Source organism: Delphinus delphis, chromosome 18 (genome assembly GCF_949987515.2).
Source record: "Delphinus delphis chromosome 18, mDelDel1.2, whole genome shotgun sequence".
In the NCBI taxonomy this organism is placed as follows: Eukaryota; Metazoa; Chordata; class Mammalia; order Artiodactyla; family Delphinidae; genus Delphinus; species Delphinus delphis.
The window spans coordinates 17,495,228-17,515,672 of record NC_082700.1 but is presented as its reverse complement, the minus strand read 5'-3'; the positions used below and the strand labels follow the sequence as shown (position 1 = coordinate 17,515,672).

General features: G+C 33.1%; 1 long non-coding RNA gene across 1 annotated transcript in view; it reads right to left on the bottom strand.

The window, feature by feature from the left end:
- Positions 1–20,445, bottom strand: part of LOC132413880 (uncharacterized) — an 85,175-nt gene that overhangs the window by 25,510 nt on the left and 39,220 nt on the right. Inside the window, exons 2-3 of the long non-coding RNA XR_009516845.1 lie at positions 14,548–14,642; positions 7,167–7,232 (exon numbers count right to left, since the gene is read on the bottom strand). This is a non-coding gene — a long non-coding RNA (uncharacterized lncRNA). The remainder of the gene's footprint in view (positions 1–7,166; positions 7,233–14,547; positions 14,643–20,445) is intronic.

Here is a 20,445-nt window from a genome sequence, read left to right as displayed (position 1 = left end):
AGGCTTGAAATAATATTCAGATATAATCCAGAAAGCCTGTTTTATAATCCAAAAAAACCTAGTTTTTCAGTTTAAGTGAATATAAATTTGTATTGTTGCTACATTCCCTTGATTTTTTTCTGATGAAGAAATTAATGAATGATTACTTAAAAACTGTGCGAAGTGGATTTCAATCTATATAATTTACTCCAGAAAAGTCAGGAGATATATATATGTATTTACACAACATATATATATACATATATATATATATGGTACAATATATAGAGTTATATATATGTTATCATTTTATTATTAGATATGTTATCATTTTATTAGATTTCCTAACAATAGTTTCCTTATATACAAAGTTAAACTACTTACAAGCTAAACATTTATATTGAGTTTTAAATTTTTGATGACTTTACTCCCTAGATGTGAATAAATTATAAATATACCATAATGTCAGCCAAGAAATGCAATATAAAAAGTTTAATGAGAACATAAATAAATATGCTGTTTATCTTAACTTTTTTTCTTAGACACATTCTTCTTTTGCATTCAAATTATGGATACTTACCCATTGCTATTCTCTCTTTACAATTTTTATGCTGTGTCAATCATTCCTTGTATTCAGTTGGTCAGTAAAACCAACTGACCCTTTCTTTGAGATCGCAATTCATCAATTTCTTTGCCATTCTTAATGTCATACCTTAAAATCACGTCTAAGTACCTGATAACTAAAATTGCATTTCAGCTTGACTTCCCATCTTTAGTCAATTAATAAACTTCCTGAAACTCATATATTCAAGAATATATCTGTGGTTTCCCAAGTGGAGTGTGTACTTCTCTGCCTAGTATCAAGGTCTATATAATCAGGACCTAACCAGTATTTTCTATTTCTCTCCAATGAAAACACTCTACAATTCAAGTTAAAAGATATCTTTTAAATGCCTTATGTGGACCTTTTTGAAATAATCAGAAATTTTAACAGGAACTAGATATTATTACAGTAAGGGATTATTATTAATTTTGTTAGTGTGTTCAAAGTATGGTGGCTATATATTTAAGGGAAAAGGGTCCCTATAAGTTAGAGAAGTACATGAACTATTTGTGAGTGGACAAAAGACTGATCAAGCCTGATGCTACTGTGGCCACCAGGTGAGTAGCAAGTGGAACAAACACAATTACTCATCATTTGAGTGTGACTATCCTCTCCCATTGAGTGATTTTTCAAGGCTCCCGCAAGAACTGAGATGCTTATAATAAATTGTTTTTCAGTTCCTTCCTCCCCTAAGCTGTATATTCCTACCCCATCTTTGAATCTTCACTAAACCTACTGCTGGAGGCTAAAATATTCACTAACGCCTTTTCCACTTATGCCTACTTTTAAGGACAATTTAAGTCTATCTTCTCTGGTGGATTCTTACTTCAACCTTTCTGAAGGTTACTAATACTGAACTGTCCATTCACAGTAAGTTTTTTTTTTTTTTTTTTTTTTTTTTGCGGTATGTGGGCCTCTCACTGTTGTGGCCTCTCCCGTTGCGGAGCACAGGCTCCGGACACGCAGGCTCAGCGGCCATGGCTCACAGGCCTAGGCACTCCACGGCATGTGGGATCTTCCCGGACCGGGGCACGAACCCGTGTCCCCTGCATCGGCAGGCGGACTCCCAACCACTGCGCCACCAGGGAAGCCCTCACAGTAAGTTTTGAATACAGACTATTATTCCCAGGATTTAGTACTGTGCTGAGCAGATAACTGGTTTCATTATTTCATACCTATCCTCCTTTCAAACTGGACTATGTGGCAATGCTTCCAATGGTATGGACCATGCCATTTCTCCACTCCTACATCTCAGTCCACTGGAAACCTCATAGTGCCTACATCCTTTAATCTCTCCTTCCAAGTTTGCTGGCTAAAACAAGAGCCACCTTCAACAAGTAGATATGGAAAGAGCCCTGATGACTAGATGCAAAACCAAAAAAAAAAAAGCTATTAAAAAAATCAGAAAATAAGAAGTTCTAGACATGTCTCCTAAGCTCTTAAATCATCCTGACTGCAGTGGAATTCACTGGTCAATTTCTGCATTTTTAACTTTATCAATGAAATGAATAGTAGAAATAATTTATTGAGGCAGCAATTACATAGAGCAGTGAATTTGAAGGCAGAAGACCCAAGATGAAATCCTGGCTCTGTCCCTTAGGAATCAAGATCTTGGATAAATTACTTCAGTACACAGAGCCTCAGTTTCCTCTTTGTAAAATGGGCCTATTAACGTCTACTTCACGAAACTGCAGTTAAGACAGCACAATCTTAAACTTTTATGAGCACATATAGTAGTGAACAAGTATTCAACAAATACCTGCTGAATCTAAATTTATAGGATTTGAAACACACCTCAGACAAACTTAGGGTTTTGGCGGACTGTGATTCAATATAAACCAACAGTACTGATGACAAAGAGAAAGTGGAATCAGGATGCATTAATAGAAGTATCTTATTCATAAGAGACATACTGTGTTTTGTACCTCAAAACACATTGAGTATACTGGGTTCAGTTCTATATACAATATTTTAAAAGGAATACTGACAAAATGTAGCAGATCCAAAGTGAAATACCCAGGATACTAATGGTCTAGAATTCATATTGTGAGAACCAGTGGAAGGACTTGGGTATGTTTAGCTTAGAGAAAAGATACAAAAACTATTTTTAGAAGATAAATCTAGGGCCAAAAATTAAGTTGTATGCTAAACTGAAACCTGCTCTTTTACAAGAATTTTATTTTCTATGAGTTATTAATGACATAAATACAATTTATAACACTAAGGAAAAAGTCTATTTATTATGGTTCTAATTTTAATATTCTGAGGGCTAAAATAAAATGAATACAGATCAGTTTAAAAATTGACTTTTGGGCTTCCCTGGTGGCGCAGTGGTTGAGAATCCGCCTGCAGATGCAGGGGACACGGGTTCGTGCCCCGGTCCGGGAGGATCCCACATGCCGCGGAGCGGCTAGGCCCGTGAGCCATGGCCACTGGGCCTGCGTGTCCGGAGCCTGTGCTCCGCAACGGGAGAGGCCACAACAGTGAAAGGCCCGCGTACCGCAAAAAAGAAAAAAAAAAAAAATTGACTTCTAGGAAAATTCAATGTATTTTACTAAGCTGTCTTGTTAAGGATTTGGAGGACAAACTGCCAATTTTAAGTTCTGACTATAGGGCACCAAATTCCAGAGGCATAAGAAACAGCTTGTAGAGCCAAATTAAGGAAAACAAAACTGAAAAAAATTTTAATAAACTTACTGGATATAACAGGAAGAGTGAAACTGACAGTCTAGGCAAAAAGTCAGGTATGACTGCTGACAAGTGGATACATGTTTAAGTCAATCTGCATTCAATTTATTCCTGTTTTTACAGGGAGATAATTTTGAAGACTCAAATTTCAGACAAATAGGCAAAGGGCAAGACTGCAGACAGTAGTCTGGGATGTTACCTACTGTACTTATGCTTAGAACTTGAAATCCCTATCATACTAGAGTTCATTATATTTGTATATTCATTTCCTATTTAAATCAAGGCCTGTGCTATTAAATTCTGACTTGTTTTCATTTCCTAAGAAAATATCCAAAGTAAGTTCACAAATAATAAGTTTTCTATTATCCTTCTTTGAATCACCCATCTTGAACTGAGAAGTTGTTCAGGGTGGGAAAACAGCGAATTCATTCCCTTTCTATAGTTTTGGCATTAAAATTCAAATTTTATAGCTATAATTCTTGTGAGATCAGAAACACAGCACTGCCGTAAACATTAAAGCTCAAATTTAACTCGTTCTCTTAAACATACATGTGTCAAATATATAAAATTTTGAGGACAGGAACACCTGGCATTTGATTAAGCATTGTCTACTTCTCAAAAATAGCTGTTATTTGAACAATGACTGAAAAATGGCTGTTGCATATTGTCAACTTTCTCTATGTTCACAAACTGTAAAACAATATACAGCTTTAAGAGCTTAGATATGATATGTTTACTAAATTAATATCAATTGATGATGTTATTAAGTTTGCAAATCCTTCCTTACCACCAAATGCTGACAGTACCTAGCATCCTTATAAAATTTTCTGCTTTGGATTATAACACTCTTTACTAATCCAAGTGCCAAAAAAGCAATTTGTTTTTTTCTCTTTTGGCACAGAAACATTCACATTATAAAATTATTCAAGATAATTAAAATTTCCCCATGAATGGCATAGGTAGACAGTAATTTACACCAGTAAATTTCCATCACAAATAAATTAAAAATAGGAGAAATTTCAGCTACATCTAGGGACTCATAAAAAAAGCATTACATTTTCATTGAAAACACAACAGATTTTATATCATTTGCCATATTGACTGCTTACCGCCCTACTGATTACAACATTCTGGTTTTATTTCCAGTACTTTTAGTCAATCCTACATTTACACTATTTATAATTCAAGAACTGACAATATTTTCTATAATGGTATAATTACATGCCATTGCTATTCTATGGCTAACTTGATAACTTGATTTCTAAAAACGATAACCAGTCCTATGTGAGAAATAGCTGTCATTTCTTTTCACTAGCTTATCTCTTGGACAGCAGGCAAATTTAATAAGTCTCCTGAATTACAAGGTAATTTATCTCCATCACTTTTGTTTACAGGACTACTAACATTGACAGCATTGAATAGTGAATTTTCTGCTTTATCTTTTGTTTCCTATTTACAAAGTCAATCACTTAAAATTTTTGTTATTGTAGATTAAAGAGACAGAAGCAATGATATTAAGTGCTGACAATGAACCTAAAGATGTTATTTTATTTAGCACCAAATGATACATTAATTTATTTTAAATTCACATAACAGAAATATATAAAAATCAAAAAACATAGCTCAAAAAAGAAAAAGTAGGAAGAAGTGTGACTATTTCTAAATGTTTTATGTTAAGCAACAAAAGTTTAAGAGCTTAAAATTGAAAAACAAATTTGAAAAATATTTCATCTCTACTCAATTTGTAAAAATGAATCAAAAACACTATCATTATTTAATTTTTACAGTATCAAACATATGGAACACTAATACTCCACAATTTCTGGAACATCCATATTCCACAAGTGAATAGTTAAAAAAAAATCCCTCTCTTAAAAAAACAATGGGGACTTCCCTGGTGGTCCAGTGGTAAAAGAATCCATCTTCCAATGCAGGGGGCGCAGGTTCGATCCCTGGTCGGGGAACTAAGATCCCACATGCCGTGGGGCAACTAAGCCCGTGTGCCACAACTACTGAGCTTGCGGGTCTCAACTAGAGAGCCTGTGTGCCGCAAAACTACAGAGCCCACATACTCTGGAGCCTGAGTGCCACAACTAAAGAGAAAACCCGCACACCACAACTAGAGAGAAGCCCACGCGCCATAACGAAGAGCCCATGCATCGCAATGAAAGATCCCGCATGCCTCAACGAAGATCCTGTGTGCCGCAACTAAGACCCGACACAGCCAAATAAACAAACAAATAAATATTAAAAAAAGAAACAATAGTGTAAAATAAACATAAAAGAGAGAAAGACGGAATACACACACAATCATGAAGAATCAATGACCACTGTCACTATGTGCCTATTCTTCTGGGTATTGTATAATTGGAAACAACGCTATTCTAGTATCTAAGATTAAAAGTAACTCCAGGCATATTACATAGAAGAGACAAGAGTAAGCATTTCAACTATGAAATACCACAAATGACCTATTTTAAAAGATGCTGGAGAGTATCCAAGCAAGGCTGCTTGCTTAGAAATTTATAAAGGAGATGAAATGAGCTTAAGAATGTGATGTTATCTGTACTTATAAATCTGTTGGAAATTAATGATACCTATTTCTTTTTGAAAAGTGGACTGCCCTCCAGTCTACAGTAAGACTGCAATACCAACTGAAAAGATTTCTTTTTCTGAGATTTAAGTTGAAGAAAAGCTGAGCTGGCTTCCAAGGGACCAATTAAGAAAGCCAAGCCTGGATTATATAGGATTCTTTGGGGATTTGCAAATGTTTCCATTCTAGTTTTCCAGCAACAAAAATATAAAGGGAAAAAATTATAAAAAGAAGTGATCAGTGGCATTTGGTTACTATTCTTCAAACTGGCTCATTACTACAAATTTTCAATATTTAATTGATTCACACCCTAAAAACTACTTAATTGAGCTCAATGGCTGATCTATGATCATAAAGTCACTCCTTGACGCATACACATTATTTAATAATAATACACATTATTACTGGGTCACTAATGCAATGGTATGAGGTAATGTAAGAGAAGCACCTGAAGCACTAGTTTTCATTTAAACAGGGCCATCCCTCAATATCAAGAACAGAAACAGTAGCAGCTGAGTTTCTTTTATTTAGAGATGTAAATTAGCTGAAGGAATACATGGAAATGAATCTTTTTGGTAACTGATTTTAGGGTCTCAAATTTAGGGAAATAAGTATCTTGTGTATTTACCATAACCTTGTTTTTGACAGTTTTTCTAGGGGTATGATATTAATTTCAGCTAACCTATTAGAATTATTCCCTTAGCATTTACAAGTTTCTCAAAAGTAAAATGAATCAGGGTAAAAATGTTTCTTATTCTAAGAGGTGTGCATGTGTATATATAAAAGGAAGGAAAAGGGATTGCCTTCCTGTTTTTCCCACCTCTTGAAGTTTAACAGCTAAATTTTAAGCACGTCACAAAGAAGTCAGAAGTGTAATCTAGTAAAATGTAAAAACAGATAAATGAAAAAAACTATTTCTCCAGTGGAGAGGACACTTCCACTTTATAAAACCATAAAATAACTGTCAATAAACCTGAATAATGATGATAATAAAAAAGACCACTACTTATTTATAAATTCCTTTGAAGGAAAAGGGTTTAAAATTATGATTCTCAGATTTAGAGATGATACAGCCTGGCTGTAAAATCCTTTCCAAAACAGAAAACTTACCCAAGGCAATGACATTATTTTTGCTCTAAAATGGACTAAATTAACATCAAACTTCAATGTGTTGGGGGTCAGGGGAGGTTAGAAAGTTGTCATTCTAGGATGGTAGAAAAAAAATTCAGAAATAAAGCAAAATATGACACCAAACAGTAACTTTTTACAGCAATGGCAGGGGGACTGTGAGTTAATACTTACAAGGTAAGAATTGCAGGGCTAAGTAGGGGGCTTGTTTTATATGGTCTTCATTTTGTTGTTATTCACCTAGGAAAAAATAAGAGGAGAGACTTAAAAAATTTGATCACATTATATACGTTAGAAAATTTTCAACTGAGGTTGACAATCATTGTTTTTTGATCCTTATATAGCACTGAACAATCACAGATTAGAAATACCTAGCAGCAGCATTTATATATTTCAGTACAGAGTACTATCATTAATTTTTTAAATTCACTTTTCTATTACTATCACCCTCTTGAAGTTTAAAAGTCAAATATGTGAGTGTTACTAAAACTCACACTTCAATATCTAACTTGGAGCACACTGAGGCTTCTGGAAGACATCATACAATTGCAGATATTTTAAGATAAATTCAGTTTCATACCTCAACATTGACCAATCTCTTTCTCTTTGTCTCACACACATACACATGAAATCTACAAATCCATATACTGCCCAATTCCAAGAATTCTACTGTAATACAGTATAAATACAAAGCTTAGGTTGGAGCTTAAAATGCATGTAGAAATTTCTGAAAACAGTATGCTATGATCTATGGCCAAAATAAAAGAAAACACAGTCATGAAATTGCCTGAATTAAAGAGCAAACGAAAGAGTAGTGATAAGAAAAAGAGAAACTATTTCCATGGTTGTCCTTTCCTTATAAGAGTAGGGAGGATTAAAAGCCAGTATGCAAAGGAAGGAAACAGTATGGCTCATCTTCAAAAATAAAAGAATTTATTTAAAATTTAAAAATATCCTAGCAACGTAAGTTGGTTAGAATGTTTGATTTCTGTGGGCCATGACTGTAAGTTGTAGTTTGTACACCAACTAACAGTTAAGCACTTACTACAAGACATAGAATAGAATAAATCCAATCCACGCCCTTAATGGAGTATTCCAAGTGTATATCTTATTGTAGAATATCTTCACCAAAAAGGACAGTACATTTTTAAAACTTATTTGAAAAATAAATATTTCAAATCCACAGAAAAAATCAAGAGAATAGTAAAATGAATCCCCACATCCTACCCCTGGCCCTCCAATGCAGCTGTATTGAATTCTAATATTCTGTCATACTTTGCTTTTATTTATTTACCTTTTTTTTTTAAAGAAAAAAAGATTACACATATAGTTGAGTTCCTTTTGTACCATACCTTGGATCCCATTCCCCTCTCTCCTAAGACATAATTACAATCCTGAATTTGGTATTTAATTCCTATGCATCTTTTTACACTATTATTACAAATTCAAGTATTTAAAACAATATATATCATTGCTTTCAAGCTTCATATAATGTTATCATACTGTATCTAATCTTTTGCAACTTTTTTGTTTGCTGAAGACATTCATCTGTGATGATACACATAGCTCTCATTTTAATAGCTGTATAATAAACATTTTTTATCACATGACTATGTCCCATATTTGCCATTCTCCTGTTACTTAACATTTATATTGCTTTCAATTTTTTGTCATTCTCCTGTTACTTAACATTTACATTGCTTTCAATTTTTTCCCATTAAAAGTAAAAATAAATAAGACTTTACTACAAATGTGTTAGTTTATCTAAAACATCTAGGAATGGAATTGCTGAGTTAAAGCCTAGGTATATCTTCAACTTTAGTAGGATGTTGCCCCATGCTCTCACAAGCAGCATATGAAAAGTTCTCCTTTCTGTATTTTCTCCAATACATATTTAGAAGTACATTTAAGATAAATAGCTACTATCTAACTGAAAATTTAAAAAATTCTTAAGTGATCAACTCCCCCTGTTTTCATCAAGTACAGGTTAAATAGAGGTATACTAAATGTTCCAAACAAATACTTAAAATTTGGTCCAAGGTACTTGAACAAAAATAAGCTCTCATAATATAGGTTTTCTTCATATGACTGAAGAAATAGCAAGACTTAATCTAGAGCTACTGTGTTAGAAATGATAAGATTCATAATTAGTTACTGAGCTTAGAGGAAAAAAAAAAAGCAGAAAATGTAAATGGTTTATTAGTGTGAAGAATTCTTCCCCAATTCATTCTGGGCAGTGTTCTCACATGTGGTGCTTCTAAAAAAAAAAACTCACTTAGTGTTTATAAAAAACACAAATTCCTAAGTCCAGCTCCAGAGATTCTGATTCAGCACATCTGGAAAAATGCTTTACTCTAGGTTATTCTGGTACAGGTGGTCCACAGATACTTTACACAGTAATTAGTAGTAAAAACAAGGTATTTTCAATATAAAGCATTATGTAACTCACTTTTTTGGTTAACAGTAGGTAACAGTAATTAATATGTTATCTGTTAAATTACATCAACATATTAATGAAAACACACTGTAGTATTAGGGGGAAAAAACCCATACCAACCAACCAGCCAACGAAACACCCCATGGTTACCTTTTTAAAAGAATGCTATTGTAAATGTTGGACTTTAAGATGGGGCATTAGGCTTACACACTAAAAACACCATTTGTAGTTTTCCACCAAGAATGCTACAAATGAAATCAGAATTGTAACAGAAATCCAATATTTACTTCCCTTTAACTACAACATATTGGAATTTGGATACAAAAGAGGAGAAAAATATACAGATAGTATTTAGGTTATGCACATCTGTGCAAATTCAAATCATTAAAAATCAAAAACACTCTTTTATACTATTTGAAATTACAGAGTCCTATTTCCAAAAGATTTAGAATAATCTGAACTTTCCATATACAAAGTTCAGATGTAAGACATTATTTTAATAGTGAGAAAAAGTAAAGACTTATGTACTTTCACCTGCAGCCTGCTTTGTCTTTATACACAACACCAAGTAGTACAGGGTGTTGTTCTTTTTAGTTACAGTGAAATGAACAAAAATTTGGCCTTGTTTAGACTGGGTTATAAAATAAAGATAATATGGGGCTTAGCATATGGTCCCAAAGTGAAAGAAACACTCTTATGTGGCCATAGTCAACTTTTCTTTCCTCAAGTGTACTACCTAACTTGTGTTATCAGCAACTAACTATTAATAATTTATTCTAGGCTACCAAAGCATGAAACATACCATAAATACTTTCAGAATCAAGACAGTTTTCCATTCAAACAGATGGAATTAACCGAATAAAAATTAAATGAACTAAAACCAGAGTAAATAGTAAAAAACAGTAAAAGTCTAAGAACTATAAGCATCTACTGTTCTCTTTAAGCTGCTTTGGGAATAAAATACCTTTTTGTCAAAGAATGTATTCATTATACTATATATGGATTACACTGACAGTTTGGCCTCTCTCACTTGGTCTGTAAAAGCTGGTGGGTGCAGGCTCTATTGGCCACCATTACTGCATATTGATGCTATTCTGTACAATAGCTGACAAGCAGCAGCAATCTCTCAGACCCTGCTCCCAACTGTAAAGAGCAAGAACAAGGGCTGTGGTGATACTTGTTTATTCACTGTTGCTTCCACTGAAGCAGCAAGCTGAGAAAAGCATATGCAACTAACACAGAGAGGAAAAAACTGGCTCAGCTCAACCTATCTAGTAAGTCTGCTTTTCTCATTACATGATAAAATTAGTTAAGAAGGAATTTTTTCTTTAAAAAGTGGGATGGAGAGAGAAGAAAAGACAAAATTGATGTTTTGATTAGAAATGGAACCTGTAATGTATCTAAGGAAAAAAATTAATGACACATGTAATGACACTTCAGCTCCTAGTTTAGATCTAACTGCTCAATTATCAAAATTCTCAGAAGAGTTTTAACCAGGTTCAGGGTGAATTCATAAAGACTATCTTCCCTAGCCATTCTTCTGGAAAATAAGAAAGCATCTAAACTTTAATCAAGAAATGAAATTATATTATGCTTAATAAAGAGCTCCAGTCTCCCAGGTTCCACATATCTAATCACCAATATATGTTTGACATCAGACACTATTAGCAAATAAGTAAGATTTTAGCCCATAAAGTTTTTACAAAAATTTCAGCTATTAAAAAAAATTTCCACATGTAGTTAAGCTACTATGAATGTGTAATACAAAGCTAAAAACTTAGTACATATCAATTGATGACTAACAGAAATAGAAATATTTGTTCTGTCAAATTATCTTTAAACTTAAATGATTCTATTTACGGACTTATAACTTTAAATTTAAAAGAAATTCTTATTCTTTAACATTTAAGTATTTTTGATTCTGAAAAATATTTAAAAAGTCAGAAAAATTAGGAAATCTGTAAATTATTTTTTAAATGCAAGAATAGGCTGATAAACTTAAATAGCTAGTCAAGAAGGCTAGGTTTAAGATAAATAAAAGTATAAAATATAGTAATATTTACAATTCAGATAATATTTTGTTAAAAACCCCCAATCTTTAATTTTTATCAAAATTGAAAAAGTCATTTTTCTGCTTAGCAGCAGCTTAATAACAAACAATGTTAATAATAAAAATTAAAAAAAAAAATCTGAGGATCACAGGATAACAAAATTACTAAATATATTTGTTTATTATGAAAGCTATCCAATAAAAAAGTTACAGCAAATATCAAAGAAAGATTTTTAAAAATTAAGACATTTACAAACAGTAATAAATTAATAAACGAATAACCAGTCAATTAATCAGTCTCAGCAACTACATTTGAATCAGGCTGCATGTTTCTTTTCCAAGTGACTCTAACCATGAAAATAGGAAAGTAAAACTAAGACAAATCACATATGTTAATGAAATATCAAAAGTGTGGTTTGTGGTGCTGAGAACTGAAGTTCTACTTCAAAATGATATTAAATAAAAAAACTAAGTCCTGACATTAATTAATTATTGCCTTTTGAAAATGCTTATCTGACAATACAATTCTGATGCATTACGTCTTATCTGAAGAAAACTGAAACATTAAGGATCTATTTGCTAGTCAGAAAAAGAAAACATAAAATACACACATGTACAAAACTGCCTCAAATAAACATTTAAAATTTTTTCATTAAGAAATTGTATCTACTCTTTAATGAATCCTCAGTAACACCATAAAACCTCAAAGAAAATTTTTATAGCTGACAAACTGTTTAAAATATAAGTTGTCCTTATATACTAGCATTATACATCAATGACAAATATAAATAATTTCAAGTCCCCTCATACATAGATATGTTAAATTACCTCTATTCTAGTTTATCCAAATATTCTTCTCCCCCTAAGGATAACTATTTCAATAAAACTAGAACACTGACAGTATAACTGTATTTTGGGAACAATTAAGAATTTTCCTGAAAATAAACATCATTTAACCCTGAAAATGCACTTATCCAAAAATATAAATATTGCACAAATAAGATAGAAATCTATCACTGTAAAAAATATAACACAATAAATCCTTTCCCCCAAATTCTGTTATAATGAACTACATGTAAGGCTTAGTTAGATAGTCAGGTTTGTAAATTAAAAACAGTCAAAATCCTTACAAAATGTCCTTTAAGGGACAGCCAATCACATGTAGCAGTAAAAGCCCTTATTAACCTGTCTCCTAAAATAACACATACTACTAATTAGGTTAAAGTTTCTTACTCTGTAAGAACTGACCAAACAGAAGAAAACTTAATATCTACACCAACTCTTTTAGATGTTAAATTATTTACTAAGCTAAAAATTTGGAAGTTTATAAGCTATCTATGGGACAATTTCATGATGCTAAATACTTGTGTCTAAATAATAAGTTTTGACAACTTCAGAGATCACAAATCATAAACTCTCTAAATCAGGAACAACTCTAATTTATATCTTTTCCACAATATAAATTCAAAAGCTGTCTCTCTTTCCCCATTTAACTCATTAAGGCTGTGTATAAAGATATCTGAATTGAAAGTGATAAACTGAACCTGGATTTTTCCCTCCCCCAGATACCCAGAAATTGGATTTTTCACTTTTCATCTCAATGTTCTCTAACCTAGAAAACACTGGTTAAGTTAAAGGGCAAAAACTGTATTCATTTTCATCCTATCCAAACTAAGCTGCTTTTTTATAACATTCTCAAATCAAAGTTATGAAGACTTTCTATACCTTGTATTTGTCTCAAACAAGCACCTTACAGTATAATGACACCAATATCTGAACTCCACCCTTGCATCAAACTGATTTCTATTAAATTTTAACGTTTTACTTAACCTTAACTGTCAACGGATTCACATTCCTGGATCACCTAATATCTAATAAAACAGAAATATCTGATTTTTAAAGTATTTTGATATGTATCTCAATGTTCAAACACATTCTTAAACACACATCTGAGAATTTACTTAAAAATTTTTTTTAACATTCTTTAAAGATAAAGGCAGTTCTATGTCCATGGTGATAAATACACTTCACTCTTAAAGACTAAGATTACACTCTTCTTATGAAAACAAACCTTTGTGATTTCCTATATCTTAAGTATATAAAGTAAATATTTTTAGGTGAAAATAAATTTAAAGAAAAAATTATATTATTTTTTAGTAAACCTCACTTTATTTAGCAAATAGTGTTTTAAAAAACATATTATGGTTAGTGTTTCATGTAATTTATACTTCACTAATCAAAACTTAACCAATACTTAGTAATACTGTTCAATGAATTTTCACTATACCAGATTACAATTTAGAAAACAGCCAAAATTTTTATCAGCTAAGTATCTGAAAACTTCAACTAAAACTATAAATTTTATTTCAAAGCAAATAAACATGCTGGAAAAGTGGTTCTGTGATAAAGTATTTTGGAGGTAAAGACCAAAGTCACTGGAAGTTCTGGAATTCTACAGTTTATTTTTAAAGAGTTTGCAACTTTTGATATGAACAATTTAAATATTTTACTCAGAGTACCTATGAGTAAGATGCTAGCTTCTGCTTAAGAAAGTGGGTTTTTCAGTTTCAACCAAATTGCCACTTCTGGTTAGGACAGTCCTTGGAATACTTTAAATTCTCTTAAAATATTCTCATTAATCTTATCTGATTTTGTAGGGTCTATCTACCACTATACCTGTCAAAGAGCGAAACACCAAATTCCTTTTGATTTAAACCTTCCATTTTATAATATGAAAAATCCACTATTTAAGACTTTTACATATAACACTGTAATAACAACCTTAAGAAAAAAAAAAGAAAGATCATTATGTATACACTTATTTTTAGAATAAATAAATTCATTTGGAGTTGGACCTAATACAAGATGATAAGAACATCAATTATATGGAAAAAACCTGAAGTTTTAATAAATCAAGAGAACTCAACTGTGGCCACTTCACTGGATGATTTCTGTCTATTAGTAAATATTGATTTTAGCTCACCAAAATGTTCTGGCTTTACCAATTGTCTAGCTCAATTATATTGCAAAGATATAAAATTGTATGCTTTTAAAATTCATTAGTATACCTTAACCTCCTATCATGTTCCAATGCATTATGTGAATGTTCAATCAAAGAAGTTAGGTTGTTCTCCAGAATTGGCTCTCTCCTAAAGGTCAAAACCTGCAATAAAAATGTCATGTATTATAGCATGAAGACACTCAACAGATTTCCGCCTCCTGCAGTTTCACAGTGGATCCCTGAACACAGAAGTAAGATCTTCAAAACGACCCCAATCTTGCCTATATTCAAAGAAACCCTAACTTGAAAATAATGTTTTAAAAATAGAAATATCTTGATTAGAAACACCTGTGATATGCTTTATCATCTGAAGCCTCTTCAAACAAATCAGATTAATATGTTTCTGCTTTCATTTCTCTTTAGAGCATTCATTTTGAAAGCAGTGTAGATGAGTGTGTGTGTTTATGTAAGTAGTTATAAGAGGACTGGTAAAGGGGACTCCATAAGGAAAACAGAAATATAGTTTGTGCCTCTAAAACTCATAAAATCCACAGTTTAAGAAGTTACTCAAAGTGATAGAGACAAATTTTTAAATACCTTTCTCCCCAAATTATCGTATGTTTTAATGGTGACAGAAATTACCATCATTTTCAACTTCAGTCTTTTCCCAAGCCTGAGTGAATAATAATACTGATATTTCCAAACGTTTTAAGACATTACAGTCTAACAGAACAAAACTTAGAAATTACTTTTAAAACAAATTAAAATATTTGTAAGTAATAAATGGATGAGTATCGGGCCACTGGCTTTTTTAATGTGTCCAAGTAGAGGTGGTGTAACTAAATGTATGTAAGGGTGTTTTCATTTGTTTCACCTGAATCTTAATAATTTAGTGGCAATCAACTATACAAAAATATTAAATTGTTAATTTACCACAGGTTTATAATGTACTATATGTGAAACACAATGCTCTGAGCTTTCCATTTTTATTTAAAATAAAATAACCCTTTATTCCTCTGCAGCCAAATATCTGATTGTTTAATAACAAAAAACACACATATATAACTCACAAACACTAACCCTGAAACCATGACATTTAAAAAATTAGAATAATTGTACATAGTCTTCCTCAAAAGATATAGACAGTTTTCTATATGTGAGCATACAGTAAAGGAAGATATCTTAATTTTAAAAAATCACAGGATAATAGAAGAAACCAATATGTACTCCATTGCAAGTGCTGTTTTTAAATAGTAGGGAAACAAAAAATACTAGATAATAAAGAACAAAAGAGGTTCAGATAGAAGACAAATATTAAATCAAATGTGTATGATAAAAAAGATGTTAAGAAAACCTTGAAATATTAAAATTCAAATCTCAAATCTATTACAAAATACAGCTTTTTACACTCAGAACCCACGACAAGTCTTTCCAGTGCAAAGATTCTTCAGTGAAATATGACAGGATCAAACAAAAGTATATTTAACTTCTCATAATTTGATAAAAAATATTAAGAATATAATTCATATATATATTTAATACTTTTATATATTTCCAATACTTTAAACTTGTCTTTCTAAAAGAAAGATCCTTTAAAGTATCTTTAAGACAGGCAAAGGAAAAAAAAAAGGCAAGAGAAAATCATTTCCCTACCAGAAAGCAATATTTCTAGGAAGGCTCTACAGTCATTTGTTCATGCAAATAATCAGAAAAATATATAAACACATATTAGTAATGTGACATTCTACAACTGATGTTACTCCTATAATATTAAGACAATCGAGACTTTAAAGTTCTACTACTGTCACTTGTAAAAATTAAATGCAAAAGTGGCTTAATCTCATTTTCGACACTTATTTCAAAGAAAGTGGTAGTTTATTACTGATTTCCTTAAGAGATTTGGAGCTACCAAATTTCAGCAAGTCATAGTTTGAATTCTAATTACATGCCAAAATTAGTTGCCTGGCACACAATGTTTCTAAGTTTTCTGAATTAAAACAAAACAAAACAAAACAACATGTAGAGTAATACTCTGACAATTCTTTCTAAGATGTGTTTTCTAGTTATAATCAGACCAGTAATCTGTTTCTTCTAAAAAAGGGTTAAAAAGAAATCAGTGAAGATTATTAAGCTTCATTAAACAAAAGGAAAAAAAGACAAGAGCCAATTTTAGCCCAGTAATATTTTAAAATAAGAGAGACAAATTTTTATAGAATAAAATTTCAAAATCGTGTGTAAATTTATACTCTGATGTTTTTAATTGGAGAAAGCTTATGTATCCTGTAGAAGAAATCTCTAATACAGTCGCTGGGCATTTTTTTTTTCTTTTTGTAAACCAAATCAACCGACTAATATTTCTGGATTGAAGTTATTTAGTGACATTCTGAACAGTTACTACATACTAATAAGTAAGCAGAGATAAAAATATATGTCTCCACAAAACAAAAAATAAACAAAAATGTAGCACACAAAGCATGATGAAACAAGGGATCCAGAATATGAAAGGTATTGAAATTTTCATCCTTAGCTCTAGATAAACATGAAAAGTGATTATTAATCTGATTAGGAAAAAAGCAGTTACATACAAACACCTGAGGCTACATTTTGTAAATGTACAACTAAGACAACTTAACAGCATTAAAACAAAGTCTAAAACCGCACTTTTATAAAAGAGTATGAAGGGCAAACAAATGAAAATCAATGCTATCAGGAAGACTGATACCTTACCTTCTCTAGTTCCCTCTCCCCCACAAAATGTAAACATAGCTTTGAAAAGAGCTGAGCTACGGTAGCAACACCTTTCTCCACCATTGTTTTCCTGTGGTAATACAAGACTTTTCTAGCCCTTACAATAGAAAATAAATTAGAATTATCCATTTCTGCAGAGAAATATGGATAATATACATAATATAATAATATACATCTGCTGGAACTCATACCTACACGCCCACAAGTCTAAAACCAAAATCTTCCTCTTATCTAGCACCACATAAAAGGGAAAATATTTTGAACGCTTGTGGATTTTATTTAGGTGCTAGTGTGTTCTCAAGCTTTAGTGTAGTATTTTAAATAAAGGAACCCCTTCACTTCTTTTCAAAATGGCTTATTAAACAAAACAGTCCTTCACCTATCACCTCCCAAAACAAACGAAAAAAACCCATAAACCAAAACACTAAAAAAGTATGGTTAAATTTAACCAGCCTGGTGGAATTTAAAGCCTTTCCCCATCCTACCCTCAAAACTCTCCAAGTCACATAATAATTTGAATGAAAATTAAAACACAAAAACCAAAACAGTGAAAAAGCAAAACCCACCGGTTCTGGTATCTTAGGTAAAATTACATTTAAAATAGAAATAGGGTCTTCTACAGTTTCATTAAAGCAAATTTTATAGAGAGGATAATTAGCATCTCTTATGAAATTTTCATGAGATGACTCAAAATAAACAGCTTTGAAAAAAAGCAATGAACATAGGTTGTGTCATTCCAATTCTTGTTTTGAAGGCAATACAAAATAGTATGACTTATAAACTCAGCTATTCCCCTTATTAATATAAATTATATTTATAGCTCTACAGAGATTTATAGAAGTCGTAGGATCTTTTCATTTGAATATTTTCTCACAATGCACATCTGACCTAATGTGAGAATACAAACTCTAAGTTTCAAAATTTCAATTACTATTAATAAAAGGATATAAATTTCTATTAAAAAACCTTTAAAAAACCATCTATGGCTATCTTGTTTATCAGTGAGTTTACCGATGTTCTTTGAAAACCACACCCGCCTTTTATCAAGATGCAACTAAACGGAATGACAAGCTTGGTAATAAAAAGAAATATATTGACGGTTGTCTCAAGCAACATTAAACAACTGAAAACTAACCAAATAAAACACAACACACCCACACTGTTCTATGCAATATATTTCTTCATAATGAATTTATAAATGAAATCATACACACGCACCTGTGCTACTTACCTGTTGTATTGTCTAAATTAAGCAACATAAATTTATTGCAAATAAGGTTTTAAGTCCATTGCAATGGCTGAAATAGCAAAACCTATATATTTTAAATTATATGTGAAAAGTTTAAGAAATGTATCCAATTTTTGTGGAAAATGTGGAATGTGCTCATTCTTAACATTAAGAAAATTGAAGTTTCTTTTCATGGAAATAAAAGAAACAATTCTCCCATAATCTGCATCTAACAAATACATGTAGGTTAAGATGAAAAAATTCTGTCAGAGGAATAAAAAAATCCTAAACTCAGTTTTTAACCAATAGAGAACAGGGGCAAATATATAAAAGTCTTGTAATTTCAGCCAGCAGAATTACAATTTTGCGAAAATCGTCTTCTCTAGGATTTTCTTTTAATATACATTTCAAAATCACTCGAAAATCCTTTATGGAAGAAAAAATACTAAACACCAGCTTTTTTTTTTTAAACTCCCCGTCTTAATGTTTCATAACGTGTTTTTCTAAATGTATAATTTTTTGGAAAGCCGAGAATTATAATCTAGTGTTCAACATTCAAACCCCCCAGTCCCGCTTCCTTCCAGCCAATCAGGGGGTAACAAGTTCGGTGTTTTGGGAGCTCCGTTAGACACAATTTGAAAAACATCACTTTGCGCTCTCCTACTCTCTTCGGGGAAAGATTCTAAGTGAGGGCGGGTGCCCCAATCTTTACAGAAATAAGAAATCAATCAATCGTTACATCAATTCCAGAGGGAAAAACTTTAGGCAGGCGGTCCTAAAAAGTCTGTGACTGAAAGCCTTATCCCTCTTTTCGAACAACTGAATAGCTGCTGCAAAAATCATCTCCTGCATATTCGCAACTCAGAGTCGCGCGCCCCATACGCAATACATCACACCAGCAAAGGGTTAATCTAGGGTGCCTTCAGCGCAGAAAGGGATTCATGATCCGGTACATCTTTAATGAGGAATTTTACAAAAGCCATTATCTAACTATAAAGTATTACTTAAAGTTAAAGGCGTCACTGGCTCAAATCATTCAAGAGTTGTCGAGTAAAAACTGGTAGAAACTACGAGAAAAAAAAAATCACTAAAGGGAAAGACAAATAGCCCTTTCCCCTCCGCGTCAAAGCCAAGAGAGCTCCCAAGAAAAGGTGGGGATTGCAAAATTACCGTTAAGTTCTTCGGGTAAAGACTTTTCGGGAGGAAAACATTAATACAGTTTCAAAGATTGCCTTTTTCCTTGCGACACGTTTCAAAGACTGGAGAAAGAAAAAGTCTTCTCAGAAAAGTGCGACTCTGAGAAGGAAATCGCAAGGTCGAAGCCCCATCTTTCATATCACCCAAGAACACACCCCCGCCCCCCCCCCCCAAGAAAGGACGACACCGTGAGAGCAAATGACAAAAAATCCCGAGCAAAAAGCGAAAGTCCAGCATCTTTCCTAGGAGCCCGCTAAAACCTCAAAAGCCTGCCCCCGCCCCATCTTGTCCAAATTGGAAAAGCCAGACTCGGTCAGTGCTACCCCTGCCGAGACCCAGGCGCGCAGAGCAGGAGGGCGGCGTGGAGAAACTCACATTGCTAGGGCATCTCATGCTTTGGCATCAAAGACGACAATATAAACGACTGGGTCCCGCGGAGGGTACTATCCGCACGTCGGCCGGGAGGCACCCGCTACTCCGGGTCCTCAATTTTCCGCCGACCTTAAGTTTCTTGTCACGGGAAGACAGCCGCAGCGGGCCGGGAAAACTGCCATAAAAGACTGCTCGGTTCGGCAATGGGGGAGGGGCGCTCGTCCCCCTCCTCCTGTCAAGGAGCCTCTGCCTGCCGAGCCCCGCCGCGCCCCGTCTCCGGCCCCGGGCGGGGGGTCCTGCTGACAGATCCGCTGGGCGGCGGCCGCTCAGCCGCAGCGCGTCCGCGTCCCGCTCAAACTGCAACTCCCCTCCCCCCACACCCCCGACTCTCCGCGCTCCCGCCACATTCTGCCCGCCGCC